The 11,619-nt window shown below is 40.8% G+C and overlaps 1 long non-coding RNA gene across 1 annotated transcript; it reads left to right on the top strand.

The window, feature by feature from the left end:
* Positions 1–4,234: 4,234 nt before the first annotated feature.
* LOC124035143 lies at positions 4,235–5,816 on the top strand. Its single transcript, XR_006838694.1, has 2 exons — positions 4,235–4,577; positions 5,284–5,816. It is a non-coding gene; the product is annotated as an uncharacterized LOC124035143 (long non-coding RNA).
* Positions 5,817–11,619: the final 5,803 nt, after the last annotated feature.

The raw sequence follows: 11,619 nt of genomic DNA, 5'->3' as shown, positions 1-11,619 counted from the left end.
GATACATACATTACCATCACATCTTTCTGTCATTACAGCTCGTTCTAACACTTCAGCCCACTAGATGGCATATTTGTCACAGGAAATTCTTCTGAGTTGCTGGTGCTTTCCTTGCGAGAGAGTGTTTGTGTGCTCAATTGCATGCTTACGTTCTTGCTTCATTATTTCGCCACCAAAAAAAAAACAAATTTGCTCAACATGCACATCACATACTGTACAGTTAGTACAGTATCTTATGACTGATACGCGGATAGTTCTCATGTGTCAATTCTCTCGTTGGATACTCTTTTCACACTATTATGGCTGAACCATACATACTGTGCTGGCTTGGATATTTAGTTTTCACATTTGTATTTGTTTTATTATGGGTCCCCATTAACTGCTGCCAAGGCAGCAGCTACTCTTCCTTGGGTCCAGCCAAATTAAGGCAGTTATACAGTATACAATTAAAAACATGACATTACATTTCACAAGAGATGAAGTGTGTGCCCTCAGGCCCCTACTCTACTACCACATATCTACAACACAAAATCCATGTGTGTGTGTGTGTATGTTATCACATTGGTCAGTAATTAGTTCAGCAGGTGACAACTGCTAGGCCACGATAAAGTTAGTAACTTCTGACATCACTTCCTTCATTTGTTCTCGATTAGATTTGAATGTTTGGGAATGCCATGGGCTTCAGGAATGGGAGCAGAGTAATTCAAAACAAGTTTAGTAACTCATGCTTTAGCCAGCAGCCCTGGCGTTCTGTTTGAGTGTGACAATTGGGTTGTTTCTGCGCCCCACCCCTTATACATCCTGTGCTACCCCTCCATCTTGTCCATTATTAACTTTTTTTTGTGTTTTTTGGTCCTAAATGACATGGATCATTAATACACTAGACAGCAGACCATTCTAGAATGCCTGCTTGTTCTACTGATGTACGATCATAAAGACGCCAAGCAGAAATGAGCCATTGTAACACAAGCTGTGCTATTTGAGCTGTATTTCTCAAGCAGATTCAGCCTTAGGGCAAGAATCCCCCTCCGGAACACTGCTGTGTGTGTGTGTGTTGACAGTCATTTAGGCATCATAACGTTTGATGAGCTGGGGAATGTGCAGCCAACCCCCATAAACGGTCGTTCCTAGTTCTCTGAAGAGTAACAGGAGCCTTGCCCTTGGGAGCCAGGAATTCCTGTTTGGCTCCCAGTGCTGGAAATCATGTCACTGCTCTGGATTGAGACCCCACCCCTCTTTATTTGAAAGGGATCATTTACACCTCCTCATAAACATCTTTAACACTGTCTAGAATGAAAAACATCGGAAAATAAAAGCCATACAAGACAATGTGTTAAAACATTCAGTAGTTCTTGATCCTTGAAATATGTGGGAACCATTTATGTTGGACTTTGGTCATTGATGGACTTCAGTTATAGCCTTAACACTGCAGACTTATTTAGACTCCAATGGATTCATGCATTGGAGACGTGTCTCTGTGGAGTTAGTAAAAATGACCAAGACCACTCCCACAGACAAGTTGTCATGTTACTAAGGTCACAGACTGAAAAGACCTTGCAAAAACAATGTATCGAACACATTTGCACAGACTATAAAACCTCTTAGCTTATTATTCAGTAAAATATCCTATTTACCTTTTGAATATCATATGAAGCATTTTGTTTTCATCAAGAAATGATATGAACAGCCTAGTTTGAACCATATAGGACCAATGAGACATTTTTTAATGTGATGACATTGAATCAAAGTGTTAAACTGATTGGATTTGCACAAAGTCATCAACATAAAGGAATTTCATCTTATTATCCAACGTTTAACCTACATCCAATGACATGCTAGCTTTTTATCCTGATTTCACATCGAATTCACGTTTGTTGACAACATAAACACACTGAACAAAAATATAAACACATCATGTAAAGTGTTGGTCCCATGTTTCATGACCTCAAATAAAAGATCACCTAAATGTTCTATAATGTACGTACAAATACCTTATTTCTCTCAAATTCTGTGATTTTTAACCCATCCACCTGACGGGTGTGGCATCTCAAGAAGCTGATTTAACAGCATGATCATTACACAGGTACACCTTGTGCTGGGGACAATAAAAGGCCAGTCTAAAATGTGAATTTTTGTCACTCAACACAATGCCACAGATGTCTCAAGTTTTGAGTGAGCATGCATTTGGTATGCTGACTTCAGGAATATCTATCAGAGCTGTTGGCAGAGAATTGAATGTTAATTTCTCTACCATAAGCTGCCTCCAACGTTATTTTAGAGAATTTGGCAGTGCGTCCAACTGGCCTCACATCCGCAGACCACCTGTATGGCGTTGTGTGGAAGAGCAGTTTGCAGATGTCAACGTTGTGAACAGAGTGCCCCATGGTGGCGGTGGGGTTATGGAATGGGTATAAGCTACAGACAACGAACACAATTTCATTTTATCAACGGCAATTTGAATGCACAGAGATACCGTGACGAGATCCTGAGGCCCATTGTCGTGCCATTCATCTGCCCCCCATCCCGTCATGTTTCAGCATGATAATGCACAGCCCCATGTCGCAAGCATCTTTACACAACACCTGGAAGCTGAAAATGTCCCAGTTCTTCCATAGTCTGCATACTCACCAGACATGTCACCCATTGAGCATGTGTGGGATGTTCTGGATTGACGTGTATTATAAAGCATGTTCTGGTTCCCGCCAAAATCCAGCATCTTCGCACAGCCATTGAAGAGGAGTGGGACAACATTCCACAGGCCACAACCAACACAAGCCAGATCAACTCTATGTGAAATAGATGTGTCGCACTGCATGAGGCAAATGATGGTCACATCAGATACGGACTGGTTTTCTGATCCACGCCCCTACCTTTTTTTGTGGGGAGGTGTCTGAGACCAACATATGCACATCTGTATTCCCATTCATGTGAAATCCATAGATCAGGGCCTAATTTATTTATTTTAATTGACAGATTTCCTTTTTGAACTGTAACTCCATAAAATCATTGAAATTGTTGCATGTTGCGTTTATATTTTTGTTCAGTATAAATGTAAATCAAAACTATATGTTGAAATGATGTCTGTGCCCAGTGGGATGTTTCCACTTTTAATTAGGTGTTTGCACCAGTTTTTTCAGCAAAGGATAAACTTTTCACCAGGTGGAACACTTAGTAATTCTCGTCCCAGGTGTACAGGTGTAGGATATTGATTTGACCAGTATTGTAGCAGCAAGATAATCCTGCTGAAACAGGACTTGAATGTTTAGTCTATTCACACTTTTCTCGCCACTGCAATGTTGCTTATTCAGTGGTTAGGCTATTAGCTAGCCATAATTAGGCTACGTGAAAAATGCAATATAGTGAATTTATGCGGTGCAGGAAAATTCTTAACAACAACAGAGTGGTAAAATGATGATCCTACACCTGTATCAACAGACCAATGCCACTGGGCAAAAACTGGTTTAATCAGCGTTGTTGGAATAGACGTTGAATTGATGTCAGTGCCCAGTGGAATGCTTACAATGTGAAACTCATCTAACTGTCAATAGGTTCCAATAAGTCCTCTCCTCAAAATACAAAATTGTACAACTAGCATACTTGAATTTAAATCTGTAATATTGGTGGAAAGTAGCAGGACAGCGTTTCCTGTTTGAGAGGAAGCGGGAAGTGACTGGAGGATGGTGATACTGCACTCTGGGCCCTCAGAACAATACAAAGTCTCCCTCACACAGGAAACGGATCTGCGTCAAAGTGGAGCTAACAGAGTTTTATAAAGGCCAACGGCAAAGACCCTAACGAGGCAGGATAAATCACTGTTTTCAATCCACACACTTTGACTTATACCCCAGTCTTGAATTAAAAATATCCCTTCGAAACAATGACTGTAGGCAGCTAACTATATACTCCCTTCCATATGTATTTGGATAGTGAAGTCATTAAAAAATATATTTGGCTCTATACTCCAGGATTTTGGATTTGAGATCAAATGTTTGATATGATGTGACAGTACAGAATGTCACCTTTTCTTTGAGGGTATTTTTATACATATCTATTTTACCATTTAGAAATGGAAGCACTTTATGTAGCTAGTTTAAAAGGCTTCTGACCTTTGTAATTTCCCTTTAGAAATGTTGAACTTGATTTTCCCTTACGAAAAATGTATCAGGCCCTACAAAAACGTCCATTGATGCTGCTTTATACCTGGACGCTAGACAGCACGTAGTTCTTTGAAGATGTCATTCATGGAGCATTTTCTGCAGGATGGAGTGTGTTAGCACTTCACAACTATTTTATCAGTTGGAAACACACACAGGAATTCCGGTTTGGGAATGACCATCAAGTTCCTGGCTACTACAGGAAGGTGTGCATAAAAAGCACTTCCAGAGTGGGCAGCCTCTACCAGTCCTCTCCATTCAGCGAGGGAGCACAAGGGAAGTACACATTTGTATATATTGATGAAACCAAAATTGGGAGATGGCCTAGATGATAGGCCTGAAGTCAGTCAATTGAGTAGAGGTGAGGTGGCAGCTGTAACCACGGAGTCTCAAGACGCTTGGCATTGTGTTCTATATTCTATGGTAAGTTGTGAGGACAATTTATTATTTAGAAAATAACTTATTTTTTTTTCCAGGAGAAACTTCAGTATGCAGTTGTTTGATAATATGCTAATCATGATGACGTCGTATGATACGCAAAAGTAACCAAGGATAAAACGTTCATAATCAAACTATTAGTTATCGGTAGTTTAATTTATCAGATGCTATTTATTATTTGTCAATTGATTAGTTGAAACACCTAAATGTTTCCCCATGAAGCCTAAAATCGCAAACTTTTTTTTGTTGCATCACGGTGTGTTGATTTAGCCTCGCAAACCACCTGATCCTTTTGAGGTTAAATGAATAGTTCACTTTAAACTCGCAGGATTAAGCGGCTGGCAAGGCTAGTGTTGACGCACCCAGGATCAGAAGTCGACTTCAAATTGTGTAATTGACAGCACTAGTTTCAATTATTCAATTCAAAACAGGCCAAATTATGTTCATTGTCATTTTCTAACGATAGCCTATGAAACCTGAATTCGTTTCTACATTTGAGTCAAGAAATGTTCAATTAGGCATGTCTTGTGCTGATCAATGCTCTAACAAATGCCTTGGTTTATTATCCTAGGCATTGCAAGCTGCCCTCTAGGCCTATTTATTGTTCTGCTATTCCAAATGAGCCCTTGATATAATGTGGCCTACCTTTGACATCAAGTTGTGTAGGCTAATATCCCATTGTTTCACATAGATGGAAACTACCCTTACCTCTAACCTCAACATCCAATGAACCTGGAGGCCTGCAGTAATTTCAAAGTGGGATGGGATTGTTGACTCCTCTAAACCAGACCAAACCTTGGATTTCGTCCCACAGAAAAACAAGATCAAGAGTATCTGCCTGCTTTACGGTCCATTATTACTTTTGGTACGCGCTAGGCCAGTCTCAAACTCGTACCGTGAGTAATAATGCACTGTGGCTGTCACTGCCAACGAGGGACAGACCACACCACCATATCTTACGTTCACTGTTCTCCATATTCCTATGCATCTCGTTGTTGTAAAGCAAGAAATGTGATATATTCATGAAAACAGTGTTGGAAACTCTAAGGCCTTGTGTGGGGAAAGACAGAATTTTAATATAATCCTTTGTCTACTTTCATAAACAGATTATTCATTTTACTTAAATATTATTGTTGAGTTGTTTACATGAAATATGTTGAATTTTCTGTACCTTGTGATTGTAAGCTATATGCGAATGAATAATAATAAAAATACTTGAATTTAGCTTAGCCAATAGCATTGTAGGCCTTGTGCATCTACCAAGGCTTCAGTTGAAATACCCCAACATTGAGCTTTGTTTGTGATCTGAGCACCACAATACTTGCTTTGCCTTTACACTGATTGGTGAATTTTAAGCATACCCCCCCCAATCTTAAAGTAACTGGCCTGTGAAAATGTCACTTTAAAAAGTACATTCTGGTAACTCATATCCAAATAATGTTGTTTCATCCTATGTTCGTATTTTTGGCCAAAGCATAAATTGGAGTACTAGCACTTCAAAAAACCCACCTCAACGGACTGTTTAAAAAATGCTTGTTACTTCCTCATAGAGGATGATGGCCAATCAGCACTCCAGAGGAGGATGAGATGGCCAGTCAATGGTCTATTTGAATGACCAGTGTACACCCACACCATCTGTTGTTGGGGTATGCCAACACCGTTGTTGGGGTATGCCAACACCGTTCCAATGCAGAAAATTTGCTTTTTAACCTACTTAATAAAAACAATTTTGAAGGAAAAATATTTTTCTCGTATTGTAAGTAATTATAGGTCATTTTCCATAGAAATCTGGAAACATTTGTCAGTTGCTTTAAGATGACTGCATTAAGTCACTCTGGAGGATCAGAGCATCTGCTAAATGACTAAAATGTTATACAGAGCTGCAGAATAAATTCCCTGAGCCTTGTGACTGTTTTTGATTGCGTATGTCTATCATTTTTCATAAACCATAAATAGCCTAATTGAATAATGTTCAGAAATATTATAGTCACTTATCCTACTCAGATGTCTACCTATAATAACCATGACAAATTGCCCCCCCCACCCAATACACCTTTTTATTACTTACATATGTGTTGGTAGCAACTAGCCAAAACAGTACTCTTGTGCATCGGGATGGGAATCATTCATCTCATAATCATGGATTCTGCAAATAATGAGGAAACTCATCCACTAAATGACAATGAAGCTATGAAAACCAGTGTTTAATTTTTTTTATTTAAGTTTTACCCCTTTTTCATGATATCCAATTGGTAGTTAGTCTTGGCCCATCGCTGCAACTTCCCTACATACACTGGAGAGGCGAAGGTCGAGAGCCATGCATCCTTCGAAACACGACCCTGACAAATTGCACTGCTTCTTGACATACTGCTCGCTTAACCCGGAAACCAGCCGCACCAATGTGTCGGAGGAAACACTGTCCAGCTGGCGACCAAAGTCAGTTTGCAGACGCCCGGCCAGCCACAAGGTGTTGCTAGAGCGCGATGAGACAAGGAAATCCCGGACAACGCTGGGCCGATTGTGCACTGCCTCATGGTTCTCCTGGTCACGACCGACCGTGACAGCCTGGGATCAAACCCAGGTCTGTAGTGATCATTATGCCTAATTCTATAACACTTATCGATAGTCACTTATCATGGCATAATTAATACAGAAATATAATTATATAAGGTGTCAGATTACATTTAAATGAAGTATTTTTCTGCATATCTAGAGCTGTCTGTATCCTGACCAGTGGTTCTGAATATGCTTCTCTGCATCTCTACTAACATATCGGTAAACTATTGAAAGGAATGTCTTATTCTGTACATTTAGTAATTACTTGCTTTTCTAATGTCTATCAACCTTGCCAGCAGGCATGCCAGCTAAGTGAGTTAGACAAGCTACTCTAACTTGATTGATAGCGTGAAATGGCTTGGTAGTAGCTAGTTATGGAGTTGGGAGATTGGCGACCTACAGTGCCTTGCGAAAGTATTCGGCCCCCTTGAACTTTGCGACATTTTGCCACATTTCAGGCTTCAAACATAAAGATATAAAACTCTATTTTTTTGTGAAGAATCAACAACAAGTGGGACACAATCATGAAGTGGAACGACATTTATTGGATATTTCAAACTTTTTTAACAAATCAAAAACTGAAAAATTGGGCGTGCAAAATTATTCAGCCCCTTTACTTTCAGTGCAGCAAACTCTCTCCAGAAGTTCAGTGAGGATCTCTGAATGATCCAATGTTGACCTAAATGACTAATGATGATAAATAAAATCCACCTGTGTGTAATCAAGTCTCCGTATAAATGCACCTGCACTGTGATAATCTCAGAGGTCCGTTAAAAGCGCAGAGAGCATCATGAAGAACAAGGAACACACCAGGCAGGTCCGAGATACTGTTGTGAAGAAGTTTAAAGCCGGATTTGGATACAAAAAGATTTCCCAAGCTTTAAACATCCCAAGGAGCACTGTGCAAGAGATAATATTGAAATGGAAGGAATATCAGACCACTGCAAATCTACCAAGACCTGGCCGTCCCTCTAAACTTTCAGCTCATACAAGGAGAAGACTGATCATAGATGCAGCCAAGAGGCTCATGATCACTCTGGATGAACTGCAGAGATCTACAGCTGAGGTGGGAGACTCTGTCCATAGGACAACAATCAGTCGTATATTGCACAAATCTGGCCCTTATGGAAGAGTGGCAAGAAGAAAGCCATTTCTTAAAGATATCCATAAAAAGTGTTGTTTAAAGTTTGCCACAAGCCACCTGGGAGACACACCAAACATGTGGAAGAAGGTGCTCTGGTCAGATTAAACCAAAATTGAACTTTTTGGCAACAATGCAAAAATGTTTGACGTAAAAGCAAGACAGCTCATCACCCTGAACACACCATCCCCACTGTCAAACATGGTGGTGGCAGCATCATGGTTTGGGCCTGCTTTTCTTCAGCAGGGACAGGGAAGATGGTTAAAATTGATGGGAAGATGGATGGAGCCAAATACAGGACCATTCTGGAAGAAAACCTGATGGAGTCTGCAAAATACCTGAGACTGGGATGGAGATTTGTCTTCCAACAAGACAATGATCCAAAACATAAAGCAAAATCTACAATGGAATGGTTCAAAAATAAACATATCCAGGTGTTAGATTGGCCAAGTCAAAGTCCAGACCTGAATCCAATCGAGAATCGGTGGAAAGAACTGAAAACTGCTGTTCACAAATGCTCTCCATCCAACCTCACTGAGCTCGAGCTGTTTTGCAAAGAGGAATGGGAAAAAATTTCAGTCTCTCGATGTGCAAAACTGATAGAGACATACCCCAAGCGACTTACAGCTGTAATCGCAGCAAAAGGTGGCGCTACAAAGTATTAACTTAAGGGGGCTGAATAATTTTGCACGCCCAATTTTTCAGTTTTTGATTTGTTACATTTTTTTGAAATATCCAATAAATGTCGTTCCACTTCATGATTGTGTCCCACTTGTTGTTGATTCTTCACAAAAAAATACAGTTTTATATCTTTATGTCTGAAGACTGAAATGTGGCAAAAGGTCGCAAAGTTCAAGGGGGCCGAATACTTTCGCAAGGCACTGTATCTAGTTGGCTAGCTAAAGCCAACTTCATAAAATTGCTAGGTGGCTAGTATTACAGAGAAACCCCCCAAAAAATGTGTATTTATTCATCAAGGAGGAATCTTGGGGAAAAAAAGTTGTACAAACATACCTCCTAAGAGTCTGTCTGCACCACCCCCCCCACCCCCCCTCATTGGTACACTTCAACTGTGAGAGACGGAATCAATCCAGAAAATCACGTATGGTTTTTAAGTGATTAATTTGCATTTTATTGCATGACATAAGTATTTCATCACCTACCAACCAGTAAGAATTCCGGCTCTCACAGACCTGTTCATTTTTCTTTAAGAAGTCCTCGTGTTTTCCACTCATTACCTGTATTAACTGCACTCTGCCTGTTTAAAATACACCTGTCCACACACTCAATCTAACAGACTCCAACCTCTACACGATGACCAAGACCAGAGAGCTGTGTAAGGACATCAGTGCTAACATTGTAGACCTGCACAAGGCTGGGATGGGCTACAGGAAAATAGGCAAGCAGCTTGATGAGAAAGCAACAACTGTTGGTGCAATTATTAGAAAATGGAAGAAATTCAAGATGACGGTCAATCACCCTCGGTCTGGGGCTCCATGCAAGATCTCACCTCGTGGGGCATCAATGATCATGAGGAAGGTGAGGGATCAGCCAAGAACTACACGGCAGGACCTGGTCAATGACCTGAAGAGAGCTGGGACCACAGTCTCAAAGAAAACCATTAGTAACACACTTCGTCGTCATGGATTAAAATCCTGCAGCGCATACAAGGTCCCCCTGCTCAAGCCAGCGCATGTCCAGGCCCATCGGAAGTTAGCCAATGACCATCTGGATGATCCAGAGGAGGAATGGGAGAATGTCATGTGGTCTGATGAGACAAAAATAGAGCTTTTTGGTCTGCAGGAAGGAGAAGGATGAGTGCAACCCCAAGAACACCATCCCAACTGTGAAGCTTGGAGGTGCAAACATCATTCTTTGGGGATGCTTTTCTGCAGAGGGGACAGGTTGACTGCACCGTATTGAGGGGAGGATGGATGGGGCCATGTATCGCAAGATCTTGGCCAACAACATGACTTAAATGTAAATGTAAACAACCTCCTTCCCTCAGTAAGAGCATTGAAGATGGGTCGTGATTGGGTCTTACAGCATGACAACGACCCGAAACACACAGCCAGGGCAACTAAGGAGTGGCTCCGTAAGAAGCATCTCAAGGTCCTGGAGTGGCCTAGCCAGTCTCCAGACCTGAACCCAATAGAAAATCTTTGGAGGGAGCTGAAAGTTCCTATTGCCCAGCGACAGCCCCGAAACCTGAATGATCTGGAGAAGGTCTGTATGGAGGAGTGGGCCAAAATCCCTGCTGCAGTGTGTGCAAACCTGGTCAAGAACTACAGGAAATGTATGATCTCTGTAATTGCAAACAAAGGTTACTGTACAAAATATTAAGTTTTGCTTTTCTAATGTATCAAATACTTATGTATAAAATGCAAGTTAATTACTTAAAAATCATACAATGTGATTTTCTGGATTTTTTTTCACAGTTGAAGTGTACCTATGATAAAAATTACAGACCTCTACGTGCATTGTAAGTAGAAAAACATGCAAAATCGGCAGTGTATCAAATACTTGTTCTCCACACTGTATGTGCTAAAAAACCTAAATAACAAATAGTTAGCTGACATAGGCTAGTTGATCCGGACATTTCTAACAAGTTACAAATAGCTCTCTAAGGCAGTGGTTCCCAACCTGGGGTACTAGGACCTCTGGTGGTCCCTGGCCTATCCACTGGGAGTACTTGAGAAGACTAATGAGATCATAGGCTTACTGGTCAACTGTACATGAGGGGGTACTTCAGGGGTACTCTGGACAGAGCTAAATTCAGTTGGTGGTACAGTAACTGAAGAAAGTTAGGAACCATTGCTCTAAGTTATGCAATGACTAACATGACAAGATGAACTGATGATGCACTACCCACAGTTTGGGAACCACTGCACTAGAGTATCTAGCGTCCTGCCTCTGTGCTGCACTTTGGAAGGAACAAAGAAGGAACACTTACTTGGGAGAATATGGGGTATGCTTTGCCTTCTCCAGTCAATGTGCCCCCTCTGTAAAATACCGTTTTAACAGATATTTTTTTATAAATAATTATGATCATAAATAATTTAGTAATCATCTGAAATATGTAATAAATTATTAGAATTCTGAGGGGGCACATGCCCTTGTGCCCTCTGTGGATATAACGTCTCTGGGTGAGTCTTCCTCAGGTTGTTATGGGGATCATTTAAATTGAACCCGCAATGTGGTTATGCATGGTGGCTTTTTTCCCATGGTCACCACTCACAGGGTAGCGGTAGCCTCTATGCTTTCTGTTTTCAGGGAAGGTGTATGTGTGTGTGCAACATTGCCATGGTAGGTTTGATTGAATTGCAGCAA

This window comes from Oncorhynchus gorbuscha, linkage group LG05 (assembly GCF_021184085.1).
Source record: "Oncorhynchus gorbuscha isolate QuinsamMale2020 ecotype Even-year linkage group LG05, OgorEven_v1.0, whole genome shotgun sequence".
Taxonomy (NCBI): domain Eukaryota; kingdom Metazoa; phylum Chordata; class Actinopteri; order Salmoniformes; family Salmonidae; genus Oncorhynchus; species Oncorhynchus gorbuscha.
Note: the sequence above shows the minus strand (reverse complement) of the source record. Positions and strands in the feature narration are given on the sequence as shown.